General features: G+C 43.4%; 1 protein-coding gene across 14 annotated transcripts in view; it reads right to left on the bottom strand.

Annotated features, from left to right (window-relative positions):
* The window catches only part of LOC148110495 (uncharacterized), a 36,690-nt gene that overhangs the window by 16,333 nt on the left and 924 nt on the right, over nucleotides 1-19,433 (bottom strand). Inside the window, exon 1 of one of the 14 annotated variants that reach the window (XR_015727363.1) lies at nucleotides 11,808-12,756. The exons of the other annotated variants lie outside the window; for them this stretch is intronic. The gene's annotated coding sequence lies outside the window, so the exon portion shown is untranslated. Of the gene's footprint in view, nucleotides 1-11,807; nucleotides 12,757-19,433 lie in introns of those variants that run through there. 14 annotated transcript variants of the gene reach the window in all.

The following is a 19,433-nucleotide window of genomic DNA, read 5'->3' as shown; positions in this document are numbered from 1 at the left end:
AATAATCCAGAAACGGGCAGAAGACATGTACAGATATTTCTCCAAAGAAGACACACAAATGACCAACAGACACATGAAAACCTGCTCCATATCATTTGGCATCAGGGAAATACAAATCAAAACCACAATGAGATAAAACTTCATACCAGTAAGAATGGCTAAAATTCACAAGACAGGAAACAAATGTTGGCAAGGATGAGGATAAAGGTGAACACTTTTACACTGTTGGTGGGAAGGCAAACTGGTGCAGCCACTCTGGAAAACAGTATGGAGGTTCCTCAAGAAGTTAAAGATAGAGCTACCTTGGGATGCCTGGGTGGCTCAGTCAGTTGAGCATCTGCCTTTGGCTCGGGTCACGATCCCAGACTCCTGGGATCACGTCCCGCGTCGGGCTCCTTGCTCAGCGGGGAGCCACCTTCTCCCTCTGCCTCCCATTCCCCCTGCTTGTGCTCTCTCTCTCTGACAAACAAATAAAATCTTAAAAAAAAAAAAGAGCTACCCTACAACCCAGCAATTGTACTACTAGGTATTTACCCCAAAGATACAAATGTAGTGACCCGAAGGGGCACGTGCACCCCAATGTTCACATCAGCAATGTCCACAACAGCCAAACTGTGGAAAGAGCCAAGATGGCCATCGATAGATGAATGGAAAAAGATGTGGTATTACCATCTATACCACATCTATACCATGTGGAATATTACCCAGCCAACAGAAAGGATGAAAATTTACCATTTACATCCACGTGGATAGAACTGGAGGGTATTATGCTGAGCGAAGTACACTAACCAGTCAGTAAGACAAAGTCAATTATCATATGGTTTCACTCATATGTGGAATATAAGAAACAGGCCAGAGGACCTAGGGGAAGGGAGGGAAAACAGACTGGGAAGACATCAGAGATGGAGAAAAACCATAGGAGACTCTTAACTCTAGCAAAGAAACTGAGGGTTGCTGGAGGGGAGGTGGGTGTGGGGGTGACGTAATTCGGTGATGGGCATAAAGGAGGGCACGTGATATGATGAGCACTGGGTGTTACACAAAACTGACAGACTACTGAACACTACATCTGAATCTATGGATGTACTGTAAGTTGGCTAATTGAATTTACATTTTAAAAAAAGTAATAAATAAACCAAATGGAGTTGGTTTTCTGTTATTTACACCCTGAAACATCCTAAATGATATCCTGAGCGCATCAGCTCATTTCCACTTGCTTGAGGAGTAAGCTGAAAGGGGTAGGGTGTGGGTGTGGGTGTGTGTGTGTATGATGTCACCCAGCTGGGTTCTGAGCTCCCAGAAGCAGATAGATATTCTATTTTCTCTTTATATCCACTGACAAGGCTTACTGCTCTCTTGACTACAGTCGGTGCAAATCCTGTACCAACATGTCCCCCCCAGTCTCCCACGTCCATGTTCCCACATCCACAGACACCCATAAGGAAGCACATACCTTCGGCTACTCAAGGCAGCAACTCAACACAGAAACACACAAAGTACGCACTAAGGGACACAATTACCTGCAAGCCCAGATTGTCAAGGAAAGCTGACCTATAGAGTTTTACAAGGGTGAACAGGCTCAGTTGTCTAAAATGGTGCTTTTCAAACAATGAATTGTGACCCATCCATGTCATAAAATCAATGTAATAGTTTGCAAATCACCGTCTTAGAAAATACAGTCAAATAAGTAAACTAGAAAAAATCAGTATGGACTACATACTGTAAGAGTTAAAGACTGTTTCAGGAAGCTTTGGTCGAAGTATGTGTTCTGGGTATAAGTGTCATGAAAAATCTGTTCTCCAAACAAACAAAACAAAACAAACTCTTCAAGAAAGAAAGCAAACTGATGGTTGCCAGAAGTAAAGGGGGGGGGCGAAATTGGTGAAGGGGATTAAGAGTTACAATCTTCCACTTATATAAATAACTCACAAAGATGAAAAGTACAATGTCTGGAATATGGTCAAATAAAATTGTAACAATGCCCTACTGTGTGACATATAGTGACTATACTTAATCGTGGTGAGCGCTGAGTAATGTATACAGACTTGTCGGATCACTATGCTGCACACCTGAAACTGATATAACATTGTATAGATCGATTACTTCAATAATTAAAACAGAGACAATTGCTCTCTGTTGGTGGTTTGAGGAGCACTGTCCTCAAAGGCATCATCTAGTGCCATCTAGTGGTAAAAGCCACATCTGCAGTTGAAGCAAGAACCACAGACCAGTGATGAGAACAGTCCTCAAACATGGATGTCTGGTTGGAAGGAACATTCCAAATGACTGGCCAACCCTGACATCCGGTGCCAGAACCCTTCAACAACACCAAGCCACTCCCTGAGCACGCCCCACAAAGAAGGCACTCGCTCCACCACTCAGCAGCTCTACCTGCTGAAAAGCTGACCAAGCTGCCTTCCTCTAGGAGCTCCTCCCTGTACTTCCTACTGCCCTCTCCTGGATGACAAGGAGCAGCTGCTGCATTAGCCCTCAGTTTAACACTATGGATCCAGTTCAAGCAATACCTGTTGAGTATCTGCTAAGTGCCAGGCATTGGGGATACCGTGGGGAGCCCGGGAAGAGCAGACACAGAGAGACATAAGAGCTTATGCCAGATGAAGGACAACTGCATGGGGGATGGAAGGACCTGCACTAGAGAAGGTAAAAGGGAGGCCTCCCTGAAAAGGGAAGGCCACGTGGAGCCCCACAGAATTCGGAGAGAGCTGTGCAAAAGGCATTCCAGACAGGACACACAACAGATAGAAATGCTCTGGGGCAGGAAGCGCCTTGGAATGTTCCAGTAGCAGAAGGCAGGCAGGGAGGCTGAAGAACAGCAGAGAAACAGGAGAAACATCAGAGATTTCTGGGGTGCATGGGTGTGTATGTGTATGTGTGTGTTTTAACTTCTCTTTGTTTTAAAATGTTTCTACACTAACCATATGCCGTATTTCATTCTAAGACACCATCAATTGTAAGACAGAAAAAAGAAGAAACACTGCCAGTTAGTCAGTGTTTTTCTTATTGCTTAGAATTCTAATTTTGTGTTTATGAAAAAGCCCTTTTAGACTTATTTGAACAGAATGAAAGGAAAAAGATGAGTGACATGGGTTGGTTAGGTCTTCCCTTTCAGGATATCTGGGAGTTTCCACCCAGCATTGACCTTCGTGCAGCCAAGCACACTGGCGAGGCTGCGCTTCTGAAGAGATCGCCATCATCGGCTCTGAGATTTCTTTCCAAGCTCCTGACCCTCCAGGTGTAGGCTGTGTTACTGAGTCTTTCTTGGTCTGATCAGAAGGTATCGATGGATGGTTCTCGAACAGCAATTAGAATTTGTGCCCCTTCTTCAAATGGCCCCTAGATGGTATGTGGACTGAAGCAGCCAGGGGCTGTGAGTGCAGCCGTCCAACCACTCCACCAGGAAGACTGAGCACGTCCATGTGCACACATAATGACAACTCTAACACGATGCTCCAGTGACTGCAGGACACACCAGGAAGAAATCAGGGGCGCCTGGGTGGCACAGTCTGTTGGGCAGCCGACCCCTGGTTGTGGCTCAAATTGTGATCTCAGACTCTTGAGATTGAGGCCCATATCTGGCTCTGCAATGGGCGTGGAGCCTGCTTGGGATCTTTCTCTCTCCCCTGCCCTCCCCACCACTGCTCACATGTGTTCTCTCTCTCTCTCTCTCTCTCTCTCTCTCTCTCTCTCTCTCTCAAAAAGTTAAATAAATAAATAGATATTGAAATAAAATGCCAAGAATGAAAAATCTCAGATTTAGAAAGACCTTTTAACAGTGTTCATTCAATCCACGATTGCCCTGAAATTTTCATGACACTCACCATGCACCTGCTCCATTTAATATTCCTTTATTTTACATTTTTTAAATATTTTATTTATTTATTTGAGAGACTGAGAACAAGCAAGAACGACAGCACAAGCAGGGGGAGTGGCAGAGGGAGAGGAAAAGGGAGAAGCGTGCGGGGAACCCGACATGCAGCTCAATCCCAGGACCCCGAGATCATGACCCAAGCCAAAGGCAGATGCTCAACCCACTGTGCCACACAGGGGCCCCTCAACAGTCCTTTAGATCAACTCACTTTTTTTAGCACCCAGGTGTGACATGCTACCTAATATTTTCTTCTAACACACCCTGTAATCAATACCTTTGAAAATGTAACACATCTACCTGGGTGCCACCTAAAGTCATCTCACATTCCGTCCGTGGGAAACGTGGATCTGGTCCAGCCACCTGTTCATTCAAAAAGCACTGACTGACTTTGCCCTATTGGCAGGAGTGTCACCTGCAACAGTGGGAACTTGCCAGGAGAGGTGTGACATGCCCGCCAGCAGGCAGTTCTTCGTCTGAGGGAATGGGAAGGCGCCCTCCCCGCTCTCCCAGCCAGTGAGGGTCGAGGCTGGGGCTGCTTCATTTCACTTCTAATCAACAGTGCTGAGTGCTGACTCCAGTGCCAGGCATTACTCCGCATGCTGGACAAACAGGAACACGTACAACCCTCGGAAGCAGCCTATGTGGAAGGCACCGCTTTACAGACAGAGGTCAAGGCTGTTTCCTCAAGCTGTGCAACCTTGCAGGAAACTTCATTCTATTGCTTTTCAAACCTACTTACCCACTTGGACTGCCATCCCTCCCCCAACACTTCAGTTGCGCAAACGGTGTCTGTGTGGATGTGTGTGTGTATTTATACGCAGGGTACGTACATATATACGTACCTACAATGTATATTTATGCAATTGCAAAAATCAATCCGATACTCTTAGCATCGGTTTTCAAGTTTGGAATGTTAACTGCAGGCTGCATACTGGCCTGTAAGATATTGCTCTACCTCTCATTTTTATCGTTGTTCTTTTGCATGGACTAGTCTCAGTTTTTGGTTTCTATTTCTTGTTGGTTTCGTTCTTGGTTATAAATGGAAGGCAGGAAGCAAAGTCTTAAGGGCAATAAACTTTGTACCTACACAGACTTTGAGTCTGTTTTCCTTCTTGTGAGCGCCTTTGCTTTCCTCAGCGGATCCGCAAGGCCTAAAGTGTTAATCACCTAAGGAAAATACAAAACAAAAGCAAAAAGTTTTGTCAGAGTTTATCACTGACTCAATCTCTTCATAATTAATTGGCCTGTTTAAAACATCCGGTGGAAAAAAGACAGTCTCTTCAATAAATGGTGCTGGGAAAATTGGACAGCTACATGCAAAAGAATGAAACTTGACCACTCTCTCACACCATACACAAAGATAAACTCCAAATGGATGAAAGACCTCGATGTGAGACAGGAATCCATCAAAATCCTAGAGGAGAACATAGGCAGCAACCTCTACGACATCGGCCAAAGCAACCTTTTTCATGACACACCTCGGAAGACAAGAGAAACAAAAGATAAAATGAACTTGTGGGGCTTCATCAAGATAAAAAGCTTCTGCACAGCCAAGGAAACAGTCAAAAAACTAAGAGGCAGCCCACGGAATGGGAGAATATATTTGCAAATGACGCTACAGATAAAAGACTGGTATCCAAGATCTACAAAGAACTTCTCAAACTCAATACGCGAGAAACAAATAAACAAATCACAAAATGGGCAGAAGATATGAACAGACACTTTTCCAATGATGACATACAAATGGCCAACAGACACATGAAAAAATGATCAAAATCATTAGCCATCAGGGAAATTCAAATCAAAACCACACTAAGATACCACCTTATGCCAGTTAGAATAGCAAAAATTGACAAGGCAAGAAACAACAATTGCTGGAGAGGATGTGGAGAAAGGGGATCCCTCCTACATTGTTGGTGGGAATGCAAGTTGGTACAGCCACTCTGGAAAACAGTGTGGAGGTCCCTTAGAAAGTTAAAAATTGAGCTACCCTATGACCCAGCCATTGCACTACTGGGTATTTACCACAAAGATACAGAAGTAGTGAAGAGAAGGGCCATATGCACCCCAATGTTCACAGCAACAGTGTCCACAAGAGCTAAATCATGGAAGGAAACGAGATGTCCTTCAACAGATGACTGGATTAAGAAGTTGTGGTCCATATATACAATGGAATATTACTCAGCTATCAGAAAGAACGAGTTCTCAACATTTGCTGCAACATGGACGGCACTGGAGGAGATAATGCTAAGTGAAATAAGTCAAGCAGAGAAAGACAATTATCATGATTTCTCTCATCTATGGAATAGAAGAACTAGGAAGATCGGTAGGGGAAGAAAGGGATAAAAAAAGAGGGGTAATCAGAAGGGGGAATGAAGCATGAGAGACTATGGACTATGAGAAACAAACTGAGGGCTTCAGAGGGGAAGGGGTGGGGGAATGGGATAGACTGGTGATGGGTAGTAAGGAGGGCACGTATAGCATGGTGCACTGGGTGTTATACGCAACTAATGAATCATCGAACTTTACATCAGAAACCAGGGATGTACTGTATGGTGACTAACATAACATAATAAAAAAAATTAAGAAAAAAACGAAAACGGGCGCCTGGATGGCTCAGTCAATTGAGTGTCCGACTCTTGATTTCAGCTCAGGTCATGATCTCAGTGTTCAGGCTCCAAGCTCAGTGCAGACTCTGCTTGTCCCTCTCCCTCTCTCCTTCCCGCCCACTCTGTCTTTCTGTCTCTGTGTCTCTCTCAAATAAATAAATAAATAAAATATTGAAAAGAAAAAACAACGCTGTGCCTCAATTAACTAAGACTCATAGGCTAACGTTTCCTCCCAATGGAAGCTACTGGGATTGCCTTCTGGCTTCATCTAACAGCCAATTACTTCACAAGGATTAACAGGATATAAAATCTACTCTCTCTGTTGTAAGGAGTCCCTGAATAGTGGGCAAGACGTTAATGGAAAATGAACCAACATTCACAAGAGGGTGAAATAAGGAGAAGTCAATCAGAAAGTTCCGCGGTACAATGTCTCATACCTGACTTAAACAAACAAACAATAAAAAAAACCAGTTAATACAGAATAGAATAATAGGATGCCATGGACCTGAATAATGCTAACATACTTTTGGAAAAAATAAAACACTTAAGAACATGTATTCTGAATATTTTCTCCCAGCCTGTCTTGCCTGCTCATGTTCTTAGTGTATCTATTTTTCCTTTGTAATTAGTGCTTTTTATGTTCTGTATACAAAACATTTGCCTACCCCAAGGTCATCAAGATACTCTCCCATGTTTTCATACAAAAGTTTTATGGTTCTAGCTTTTCTCTTTTTCAAGATTTATTTGATAGAGAGAGTGTGCACAGGGGAAGGGCCAAAAGTAAAGAATCTCAAGCAGACTCCTCACTGAGCGTGGAGGCTGACACAGGGCTTGATTCGACACGGGGCTTGATCTCATGACCCTGAGATCATGACCTGAGCCAAAATCAAGAGTTGGACTCAAGTGACTGAGCCACCCAGGCGCCCCCTGGTTCAGCTTTTATATTTAGGTTTAGGATCCATTCCAAATTAATGTGTGTGTGTCAGAACGAGGTACGGGTCAAGCTCCATTTTCTTTCCACCTGAATATCCAGTTCAAACAGAATAATTCATTAAAAAGACTTCCTTTCCCTCACTGAACTGACTTGACACTCTGGGCAAAAATCAATCAACAGTACTTGTGTTTGGTCTATTTTTGGACTCTCTATTCTGTTCATTGATCTATCTTTATGCCGAAGACTTTGATTACTGTGGCTTTGCTATAAGTCTTAAAATTCAGCAGGAATACGCATTCTTCAACTGTGTTCTTTTGAAGACTATTTTGGCTATTCCAGACCCTTTGCCTTTCCATATACATTTTAGAATCGATCTGGTCATTTCTTCTAAAAAAGATGGCTACAAGTTTGACTGGGATTGCATTGTTTGCATGAATCAAGTGGTGGAGAACAGAAATCCTGATGACAGCAAATCTTCCGATGCATAAACAAAGCATATCTCCCATTTATTTCAGTCTTCTTGAATTCTTCCCAACAATGTTTTATTTTTTCTGTGTAAAGGTGTTTCATGTCTTTCTTGAGACTTATTCCTAGCCAGTTTGGTTTTCTGCTGTTGTTTTCGTTTTCTAAGTAGGTTCCACACCCAGCATGGAGACCAATGCAGGTCTTGAACTCACCCTGAGTTCAAGACCTGAGCTGAGATCAAAAGTCACATGATTCATCGACTGAGCCACCCAGTCACCCCAAAAGCTTTACATTTTTTTTTAAAGATTTTATTTATTTATTCGACAGAGACAGAGACAGCTAGAGAGAGAGGGAACACAAGCAGGGGGAGTGGGAGAGGAAGAAGCAGGCTCATAGCGGAGGAGCCTGATGTGGGGCTCGATCCCAGACGCCGGGATCACGCCCCGAGCCGAAGGCAGACGCTTAACCGCTGTGCCACCCAGGCGCCCCCACTTTACATTTTTTGATGCTACTGTAAATATTTTAAATTTTCATTTTCTTATACATGTATATTTACAATACATCTACGTGACAAAGAATTCCTATTCAGAATATATCATAAATTCCAATAAGTCAAAACCAAAAACAACAGGAACAGCAAAAATGGGCAAAAGACTTGAACTGACAGTTCACAAAAGATGTACGAATGCCCAATAAACACACAAAAAGGTGCCTAAGATCATTTGTCACCAGGGAAATGTAATGTGAAACCATAATGAGATGCTATCTCACCCTCACTGACAGCACAGAAAGTCAACGAGGATGCTGAGCAACTGGGGTGTTACTATATTGCTGGTGGGAAGTGTAAACTGATAAACCACTTTGGAAATTAGTCTAGCAGTTCAATATATCCCCACCCTGTGACTAAGCAATCCCATGAAGCAATTTTGAGAGAAATCTAAGACTTCTATAAGAATGTTTATTATAGCCTATTCATAATGACCAAATTATTGGAAACAACAAAATGTCTAATCATCAGTTGAACAGATGAACAAATTGTGGTATAGGCACACTACATACAAAGGAACAAACTATTTTACACTGACAAAGACTCTCTCCTTGACCAAACTCTAGCCAGATTCCTCTGAACCCCCTTCTCGACAAGGCCTCAACCTTGGCTTATCATATGCAGACTGGGCCAAACACTAACATAGTTTCTAACAGCTCAAGACCCCAGCCCTAGGACAACGCCAGTCCCCCTTAGTCCATGACTGAGAAAACTCAAGGCATCTACTGTTTGCTCAGCCAACACTGAAAAGTCTGGCTCCTGTCTCCCAGTGAGTAAATGCAGGTGGTTTCACATGGAACAACGCCTTTCTCACTTTTTGTAATCTTTTACTTCTCTGACTTTATTCATACCTGGCCTTACTCCCTCATTCTCTCTTTAAAATGCCCTCTGTACAAACTGAGTTTGAGTTGAATTCATGCTGGACTCTTTTCCTGATTGCAGGAGTTATTGCTGATTAAAATCTGTCCTCACCACTTAAACTAGGATCTGGCTTTGTTTATCTTTGATAAGTGAACACAACATGGATAAATCTCAAAGAACACACTGAGTGGAAGAAGACAAAAGAATACATACCATTCGATTCCATTTACACGACCTACAAGATAAGGCAAATCTAATCTACCACAGATTCTGAAATCAGAAAATGACCAGTGGAGGTAAAGAGCCTAACTAGAAAGAGATACAAAGGAAACTTCTGGAGTTTCATATACAGTTCATATTTGGTTTTGGTGGTGGGGCACAGATATACAGTTGACACTTGAACAACACAGGGGTTAAGGGTGCTGACACCTGTGCAGTCAAAAATTTTCATTTAACTTTCAACTCCCCAAAAACTTCACTACTAATTGCCTACTGTTGACCAGAAGCCTTACTGATAACATAAACAGTCCATTCACATATATTTTGTATGTTAGATGTATTGTATATTGTATTCCTTCAACAAACTACACTAAAGAAAATATTGTGAAAATCATAAAGAAAATATGTTTACAGTACTGTACTATATTTATCAAAAAATCTGCATATAAGTGGACCCATGCAATTCAAACCCATGTTGTTCAAGAGTCAACTGTATACATTTCTTAAAATGCTCATCAAACTGATTAATAAGACCTGAGCATTTCATTTTACAAATTATCTCCTTTTCTCCCCTGCCCTCCCACCTCCATTTGCTTTCTTCCCTTTCACCTCTGTCTCTTAAGAATACTTGAGGTAATTTTTTTCTTTTTCTTTTCTCTCTTTTTTTTTAATAGGCTACACACCCAGCATGGAGACCAACGTGGGGCTTGAACTCAAACCCTGAGATTAAGCCATTCAATCCGACTGAACCACCCAGGCACCCCGACCTAGGGAAATTATAAAGGAAAAAAAAAAAAAAAGAGCCAAGAGAGATGTAGCTGACCCTCCAAATTCCCCTTTCAATATCCACCTACCCCTTCTTCCTTACTAAGAGGACCCCAATTTTGTTCAAGGTATCAATCTGCCCTGTGAGAAATTCTCCCCTCTCACATGTTCCTGCACCTAGAGGTAGGGCCACATGCTTAGTTCTGGCCAATGACATGTATGTTGAAGTCTACACCACAGGCTTCCTGAAAAGCTATTGCTTTCACAGACTTACACACATACCTTTGGTCAGTGTCCCTTTCTTTTCTTCCTTCCTGCAGTATAGCTGCTCAAATGAACTAAGAAAAGGGTGTTATTCCCTAGTACAAACCTCTTCTTATTCTGAGAAGCAAGCTGTGGGAGCTCTCAATCAATTCACAACTAAGTAACTTTGCAAGTCAAAATGTTCATGCATCAAAATGAAAAAAACAAATTCCAACTGGAAGTGAAGAAGACAGACACATGGCTGTGTTAAAATATATATAACAATTTAGTATCTAAGTGATGTTTCAAATCCATGGGGGATATAGACCATCACTAGATGTTGTAGGGACCAAAACTGCTACCTTATAACATACAGAATAATAAAAATAGATGAATGGTCTAAGCAGTAGGAGCCCAAACCATAAAAGTGCTAAAAGAAAATGTAGTGATTGAAAATGGTCTTTTAAAGCATTATCCAAAGCCACAAGCCATAAAGTTAGACTGTGAGATTTGGCACCATAAAGATTCAGAATGAAATGTATCATGAAATGTATGGTACAAGCTAAACTGAAAGGCAACAGTTTGAGAGAAAATACTGCAACAAATACAGAGGCAAAGGACTACTATCCTACATATAAAAAGTTCTTACAAATCAATAATAAAAATATAAATACCCAAACAAAAAGACAACAACCCAGTAGGAAAATGATAAGGAGAGAAGGCTCATGTGAAAAAAGTATCACTGACAGTGACCAACTAAAAATGCTCAGTCTTACTACTGATTATAAAAATATAAATTTAAGGGGCACTTGGGTGGCTCAATCGGTTAAGCATCTGACTCTTGATTTTGACTCAGGTCATGATTTCGGGATTGTGGGATCCAGCCCCAGTCAGGTTCTGTGCTCAGTGTGGAATCTGCTTGAGATTGTCTCTCTCGCTCTCCCTCTGGCCCTCCCCTGTGTTCATTCGTGAACAAGAAACTCTTTAAAATATATATTTGTATATGTATAAATATATATTTATATATATAAATTTAAACACATATACAAAATAAATATGTATATATAATAAATATATATTTAGATTTAAATATAAAACATAAACATATATATATATATAAATTTAAAACAGGCATTATCTTCCCCCCCCACCCCCGCATGTTGACAAAAAATTTAAGAGACTGAGAAATACTCTGTGATTAGCATCTTATTTACTATAGGTCAAAACAGAAACTGACATAATCACTCTTGAGGATCATTTTGCAGAAGCTCTTACCCTGAAATCCATCTCACTGGAAAACTCAAACACACATGCAAAAATATGTTCATCACAGGGGCGCCTGGGTAGCGCAGTCGTTAAAGCGTCTGCCTTCGGCTCAGGGCGTGATCCTGCTGTACCGGGATCGAGTCCCACATCAGGCTCCTCTGCTATGAGCCTGCTTCTTCCTCTCCCACTCCCCCTGCTGTGTTCCCTCTCTCGCTGGCTGTCTCTCTCTGTCAAATATATAAATAAAATCTTTAAAAAAAAAAATATGTTCATCACAGCCCGATCTTAATAGCAAAATCATAGCCACCCAAATGACAAACAGAAGAATCATCACGTAAATTACAACCGCACTGTGGAATACAATTCAGCCATTAAAAAACACAAAAAACACTGTATGCACAGTATATTCAAATTAGTCTGAGTGGGAGAAATGTATTTACTTTTGTCATTTAAAAAGTTAATCCTGGTTCCATACAAATTTAAGGACTATTTCTTCCAGTTCTTTGAAAAACGTTCTCGGTATTTTGATCGGGATAGCATTGAAAGTGTAGATTGCTCTGGGTAGCATGGACATTTTAACTATGTTAATTCTTCCGATCCATGAGCATGGAATATCTTTCCATCTTTTTATGTCTTCCTCAATGTCTTTTAAGAGTGATTTATAGTTTCTAGAATAAAGGTCCTTTACGTCTCTGGCTAAGTTAATTCCAAGGTAACGTATGGTTTTTGGTGCTATTGTAAATGGGATGGATTCCCTAATTTCTTTTTCTTCGTTCTCGTTATTCGTGTACAGAAATGCAACTGATTTCTGAGCATTGATTTTGTATCCCGCCACGTTACTGAATTGCTCTATAACTTCTAATAGTTTGGGAGTGGCTTCTTTTGGGTTTTCCATATAGAGTATCATGTCATCTGCGAAGAGAGACATTTTGACTTCTTCTTTGCCGATCTGAATACCTTTCATCCCTTTTTGTTGTCTGATTGCTGTTGCAAGGACTTCTAGTACTATGTTGAATAATAGTGGCGAGAGTGGGCATCCTTGTCGTGTTCCTGATCTTAAGGGAAAGGCTTCCAGCTTTTCCCCATTGAGAATAATATTTGCAGTAGGCTTTTCATAGATGGCTTTTATGAGATTGAGACAACATGGACGGCACTGGAGGAGATAATGCTTAGTGAAATAAGTCAAGCAGAGAAAGACAACTATCATATGATTTCTCTCATCTATGGAACATAAGAACTAGAATGATCAGTAGGGGAAGAAAGGGATAAAGAAAGGGGGGGTAATCAGAAGGGGGAATGAAACATGAGAGACTATGGACTATGAGAAACAAACTGAGGGCTACAGAGGGGAGGGGGGTGGGGGAATGGGATAGACCGGTGATGGGTAGTAAGGAGGGCACATATTGCATGGTACACTGGGTGTTATACACAACTAATGAATCATTGAGCCTTACATCGAAAACCGGGGATGTACTGTATGGTGACTAACATAATATAATAAAAAATCATTATTAAAAAAAAAAAAAAAGTTAATCCTTAAGGAGGGCCAGGTTGGCTCAGTCAGGAGAGCATGTGACTCTTGACAGGATTGTGATTTCCAGGGGCGCCTGGGTGGCTCAGTCCTTAAGCGTCTGCCTTCGGCTCAGGGCCTGATCCCTCCCTTGTGGGATCGAGCCCCACATCAGGCTCTTCCTCTGGAAGCCTGCTTCTTCCTCTCCCACTCCCCCTGCTTGTGTTCCCTCTCTCGCTGGCTATCTGTCAAATAAATAAATAAAATCTTTAAAAAAAAATTGTGATTTCCACCCCATGCTGTGTGTAGAGATTAAATATTAAATCTTAAAAAAAAAAAAAACTTAACCATTAAAAGAAAAAAAATTAGTATTCTAGATCTCAGACCACTGTTTTTCACAAATATTTGCCAAAATTTAATTTGTTCCTTACGGGAAAAATGGGGTGAGGGGACAAAAAACCCAGAAAATCCATGATTTATTTGACTTTCCTGATGAGCACGTTTGGCTGCCAATTTGTCCTCACCAGAATATTTTCATTCTAAACTGACATGTCTTCTCTGGGGAGGGAAAGCACCAATCCCCACCATCAGAATATTTCAGATCAAAAGTTCAGCCCTGCTCTCTGGGCAGAGCCAGGAAGATGCCATCAGTGAGCTGGAAAGGCCTAGCTAAGCCTTCCAGAAAATGCTACCTCTCCCAAGAGGTGATCCTCTGACCCACTTGCACCTCAAGAGTGACTTTTTTTGATGCAGTTGAAATCAGGTTAACTTCTGGAATTCTCACAATAGAATCTCAGTCTTCCAGCCCCTGGCCTGGTTTCTAAAACACACAGACCACTCAAAACCAGGGAAACAGAACATGGCAATTTTGAGTCCTCATCAGGAAATAGAACCTTGAGCATCTACATTCAGTTCCTCGTCACTCTGCTGGCTGAGGAATACTTCCTAGGGGTCTACAAGGCACGTGGCCCTGAGACACACACGGTCCCTCTTGGCACCATGATTCTCACGGGGGAGACAAACATTAAACAAGATGTCTCCATTGCGATGGGGCTGACTGCCACGAAGAAGATACATAGAGAACAGATAATGGGCTGGACCTTGTCTGCAGGTGTCAGGGGCCGCCGGAGGGAGCCGCATCCAACATGAGCCAGAAGGCTGGGGACCTTCTTTCACTCATCGGCCTCACCCACATCCAATCTGTCAGCACATCCCATCAGCTTTTTCTTCAACATGTACCCAGAACCTGGTCTGTGTTCATCACTTCCACCCCTACCATCCTGATCCAAGCCGGCAGCATCATGTCTTGGAATATTCCAGTAGCCTACTAATTGATCTCCCTGCTTCCACCCTCACTGTTCTCAACAGAGAAGCTGAAGTGATCCCATAAAACCCAAGTCAGGTCACCTCACTCTTCACTTCAAAATCCCCCAGTGGCCACCACCCCAGGTCCCTAAGACCCCATCTGCTATCTCCTCCTTCTCCCTCACTCTGGCCTCCTCATTCCTGGAACAAGTCAGCCCAGCTCTCTCCACGGAGGCCTTCCTACTCCCCCTTCTCTGCCTGGGACACTGTTCCCACAGACATGCACAGGGCTCACTCCCTCACCTCCTGCAAGGCTTTCCCCAACGCTGTCCTCAGGGTGCTTCTCCGGCCATCCCAGCTCAGATGATAAACCATTCCAGCCCTCCTACAGCATCCAGCACCCCTGACACGCCGGACTGCTTGCCTCTGTGTTCCCTGGCGCTTCTCTCTCTGGAAGAAAGGCTCGCTAACAGCTCCACCATGGTCTGTCTGGGTCACATCTGGAACCACATGAGAACGGAGCCTCCGGCAACTGAGTAGGCATTCAATAAAGAATGTGGAGTGACTGCATTCATCTAAGGGAAGATGAGAGCTCATGAGGCAAGGGGGGTGGGGGTAAAAGCATCTTGGGCAGCGGGAGCAGCCAAGCCGCCCCAAGGCCGGCGGGCACACTGGAAGGACTGACCAGATCGTGTAGGGCAGGGAAGGCGAGGGGGAAGCAAGACTGGTGAAGGAGGACGGAGCAGCCTTGCAGACACAGAAGGAACATCTGGGTCTATCTCAAACAGCAACAAGAAGCCAGGAAACTAGGCAGTGACATGATCGAACGGGCCTTCCACAAACCTCTGGCTTCAGGGGGAGACAGGGATTTGGGGGAGGCAGGAGCACCTGGAAGCTCAGCGAGCAGACTGGCAGCATGGCTCAGACCACAAACGACTGTAACTGGGACTGAGAGGGAAAAAGCAGAGGTGGAGAAAAGGACGTAGATTCCAGAAATATTTTTTTTAAAGATTTTATTTTACTTTATTTATTTGACAGAGAGACAGACAGCCAGTGAAGAGAGGGAACACAAGCAGGGGAGTGGGAGAGGAAGAAGAAGGCTCCCAGCAGAGCAGGGAGCCCGATGTGGGGCTCGATCCCAGGACTCTGGGATCACACCCTGAGCCGAAGGCAGACGCTTAACGACTGCGCCACCCAGGCGCCCCAAAATTCCAGAAATATTTTAGCAGATAAAGTCACAGGTCTGGGTGAATGATCGCATAAGGGGGTGAGGAAGTAAAAGCAGAGTTCCAAGATGACTCCTCCCTTTTGCACATGGGAGCTGGAGGACACAGTGGCCCCATTCACGGAGTTGGGGAGTAGCAGTGGCAATGAGGAAAATACAGGAAGGGGATCTCAAGCACACTTTTGGAAAGAATGGGTTTGAGATAATTATGAGACATCGGAATGCAGATTTCCAGTTGGCAGCGGGAGACCCAGGGTTCCGTGAGAAGATCATGAAAAGCAAAGTGAGTCATGCCACACAGTGCAGATTCTCACCTTGCGGCTCATGGGGAATCAAAAGGTTTCCAGGAACACGTAACAGAAGATCTGGGATTCCAAAAGAATCACCCTGGCCAGAGCAGGAGCACGTGGATGGGACAGGGAGCTGGACGTGAAGGACTTGTTGCAACAGAGCAGGTAGGAGAAGGGCCCTGAGCCAGAAAAGGAAAGGGGAACAGACTTTCCCTTGACTTTCCCTTGGTCACCAATGCATCTCCCACAAGGCTGCCGGGGATCCGTCTAAAGCAAACGCAGAGCATGTCAGCTCCCCCACTTGAAACCCTTCTACCTCCCGCATTTCGTTATCTGACAACTTCTCCAGAATTCTTGTTGCTACTCACTCCTCGACCCAGTGTCTTCTGCCCCTGACACAGCCCTGTGCTTCAATGTCCAGGCTAGTTTCTTCTACCTGGAAAACACCTATTTGCCTTTTGAAGACTTCCCTCCTCTACTGTGAAGGAAGGAAAAGCAGCGGTGACATCGAGGAGGTCGCCTGGCACCTTGAGCCAGGCTGCACTGCTGGTAGAAGCGGGCCTGGGGCTCACAGGGAGGCCATGTGGTTCTCCTGTTGGACACAAACCATCTCGCAGAATAGCAGCACAACGTGACATAGCCAAGGTGATGAAGGGAGACAAAAAAGGACCACTTCCTCTTGTCCAAACAGACAAAAACCAGGTTGTCATGCCAGGTGGAAAATACCAATCATTCCTCTCTCCCAGCTGATACCAGCAAGTGCCTTCCTTCTGAACGACACCAGTTGTCACACTACTCATACCTCCTTCTAGAAAAGACTGATGGAGCTACCCAATCCCAGAACTGTCTCACCTCCAGTCGGCACGCAGTCTAGAGCACACCTTTGTGTGCTTCTTTGAAGCACACCTGCTTCTTTGAACACTCCCCAAAACATCCACCCAAAGTCCAAATCCTGTAAGTTCTTTCTAACACCCTCTTTCTTATTCACCAGCCCCACAGTTCCCCATGATGTGGGTTTTGCCTCAGGATGAGTAACGAACCCACTGTGTTTAAGGACAGGTGTGCTTCCAGTGGCTTTTCTGGAGGATGCTGACCACTGTCACAGTAGGAAAGGATGGTTCCCTTTTTTAGAGGGACTCCTAGGTGTCCTGGGAGGCCAACTGGCTTTCTTAACGTTATTTTTTAAGGGTTTTATGACTGTAACCTAGGGCGGCAGGCACCAGCCTGACCCACAGCTAGGACATAACTAGGACTCCATAACTGCAACCAAATAATATTCAGAACAGAGGGAAATCAAGAGGTGCCTAGGTGGCCCAGTCGGTTCAGTGTCCAACTTCTGATTTCGGCTCAGGTCATCATCTGAAAGTCCTGAGATTGAGCCCCAAGTGGGGTTCCACACTCAGTGGGGATTCTGCTCAAGATCTTCCCCCCCCTTCCATCCTCTTCTGCCCCCGCCCATGCACGCTCTCTCTCTAAAATAAATGAATAAAATCTGTAAAATAAATAAATAGTGGAGGGAAATCAGAAGTAGTAATAATAATTTAAGGAAGGCTTCACTCTGTGCCGGATCCTGTACTAACTGCCTTGGACCTATTTCTCATTTCATCCTTACATCCCAAAGGTGGGTTACCATTCTAATCCCCATTCCAAAGAATGGACTGAGGCAGAAAGTGATTTCCCCAGGTAATGCAAGGAATCCCTACGTTATTAATAACATGACTTTCTGACAAGGCTTAAGGGTTTAACACACTACAGTGAAGATGCAGATCACAAAACTTGAAGGACAGAGCCCTGGAAAATGTCCTCAAACATTAATTTATGTAATCTCCCAATCATGTTGCATGTTGTTCCGATGAAGGAAAGCCCAGTGCAAAAAAAAAAAAAACCTTGAAGGATTGCATCCCGATGGCACACATGCCTGGTCTTTAGAGCCTGAGACCTATCCCAGAAGATTCTGACTCAGTGAGTCTAGAGGAGGACCTAAGCATTTGTGTTTTCTTTAAAAAGCCCCACAGGCTCTGCTGATCTGCCCTCTGGGCTGGGTACAACTGCCTAGAATCTCTGCAATTCCAAACCCAAACCTCCCTTACAATGTTGACATGTCTGCAGACACAGGGGGGCACTGGAATCTAAGAGAAGAACAGAGAAATTATCAAAACTATCCCATGGAGAGTCAAGAAAAGGCAAGCTCTAGTTATACTACTTCTCTGTCCTTATTCTGTGTCTGAATTACTCTACGGTCAATTTACTTTTTTTTAAGTAAGCAACTTTGCAAAAACAGTTACCAACAAATATTAAATAATCAATAGTACCAATAAATTTTAAATAAACCTAATCGTAACATCGTACTGAAAAGTATTCTCTCTCTCTGATCACATCGATGGCACTTCAGATTCTCTTAGCAAATAACAGTCAATATGAGAAAAATTATTTCTAATTCAACAGTGTGACACACGTGGTCAACAGCACCTGAATGCTGGAGAAGAAATGAAGTTGGGTGGAAGCCATTAGCCTTCACAAATTTCACCACACACTGCCTCCAAGTCTTCAATACTTAGAGATGTATTCATCTATTTCTTGAATCAACCACCACTAACACCTACTACATGCCAGACATGGCTCTAAGTGTTTTATTAATGTTAACTATCATTTAATCTTCACAGTCATGTGTGAAGAGGGATTATCATCATCCCCATTTCTCAAATCAGGAAACTGAGATGCAGAGTGGTTTAGTAACACAGCTCATAAGTGGCAGAGCTAGGATCAGCTTGGCTCTGGACTCCATGTTTCAATCACTACGCTTAGTGTCCAAGAACCTACAAAAAGTGCAAGTCTTAACCCCAAACATTGGCTTTCCCCAACCTACAGTCCCTACATGGCCCCAGCTTCAAGGACATTCTCTCAATTCCTTTAACAGTTCACACTCCTCTCCTATTCTAAGGGAACACTCCCCCCCCCACATCCCTGTTTATTCTTAGCCTTCTGTTCTCAGCTTATATGATATTGCCTAAATTACAACCTCTAATGCACACTGTATTTCTCAGCACTCAAAGCAAAGCGGTAATTATGTATATCATGGGTAATTATTTGCTTCCTGTCTTTTCCAGCCAGGTGGTAACTACATCATGCACCATGCCAGTCCTATTTATCATGTGTTCCCAGTCACTGAATACCCACCACCCACCCAAAAGAAAGGGTCAACCACAAAGTACACTCTCAACAATTTCTGTTGAGTGAACCAATGAATGAAGTACACTCCAGCCTCGTGCTTTCCGACTTGTCACACTTATCTGTGCTCACAACGC

This window comes from Ursus americanus, chromosome 2 (genome assembly GCF_024610735.1).
Source record: "Ursus americanus isolate L20-20 chromosome 2, mUrsAme1.1.p, whole genome shotgun sequence".
Classification (NCBI taxonomy): Eukaryota; Metazoa; Chordata; class Mammalia; order Carnivora; family Ursidae; genus Ursus; species Ursus americanus.
This window is presented reverse-complemented; position numbering and strand designations above follow the sequence as displayed.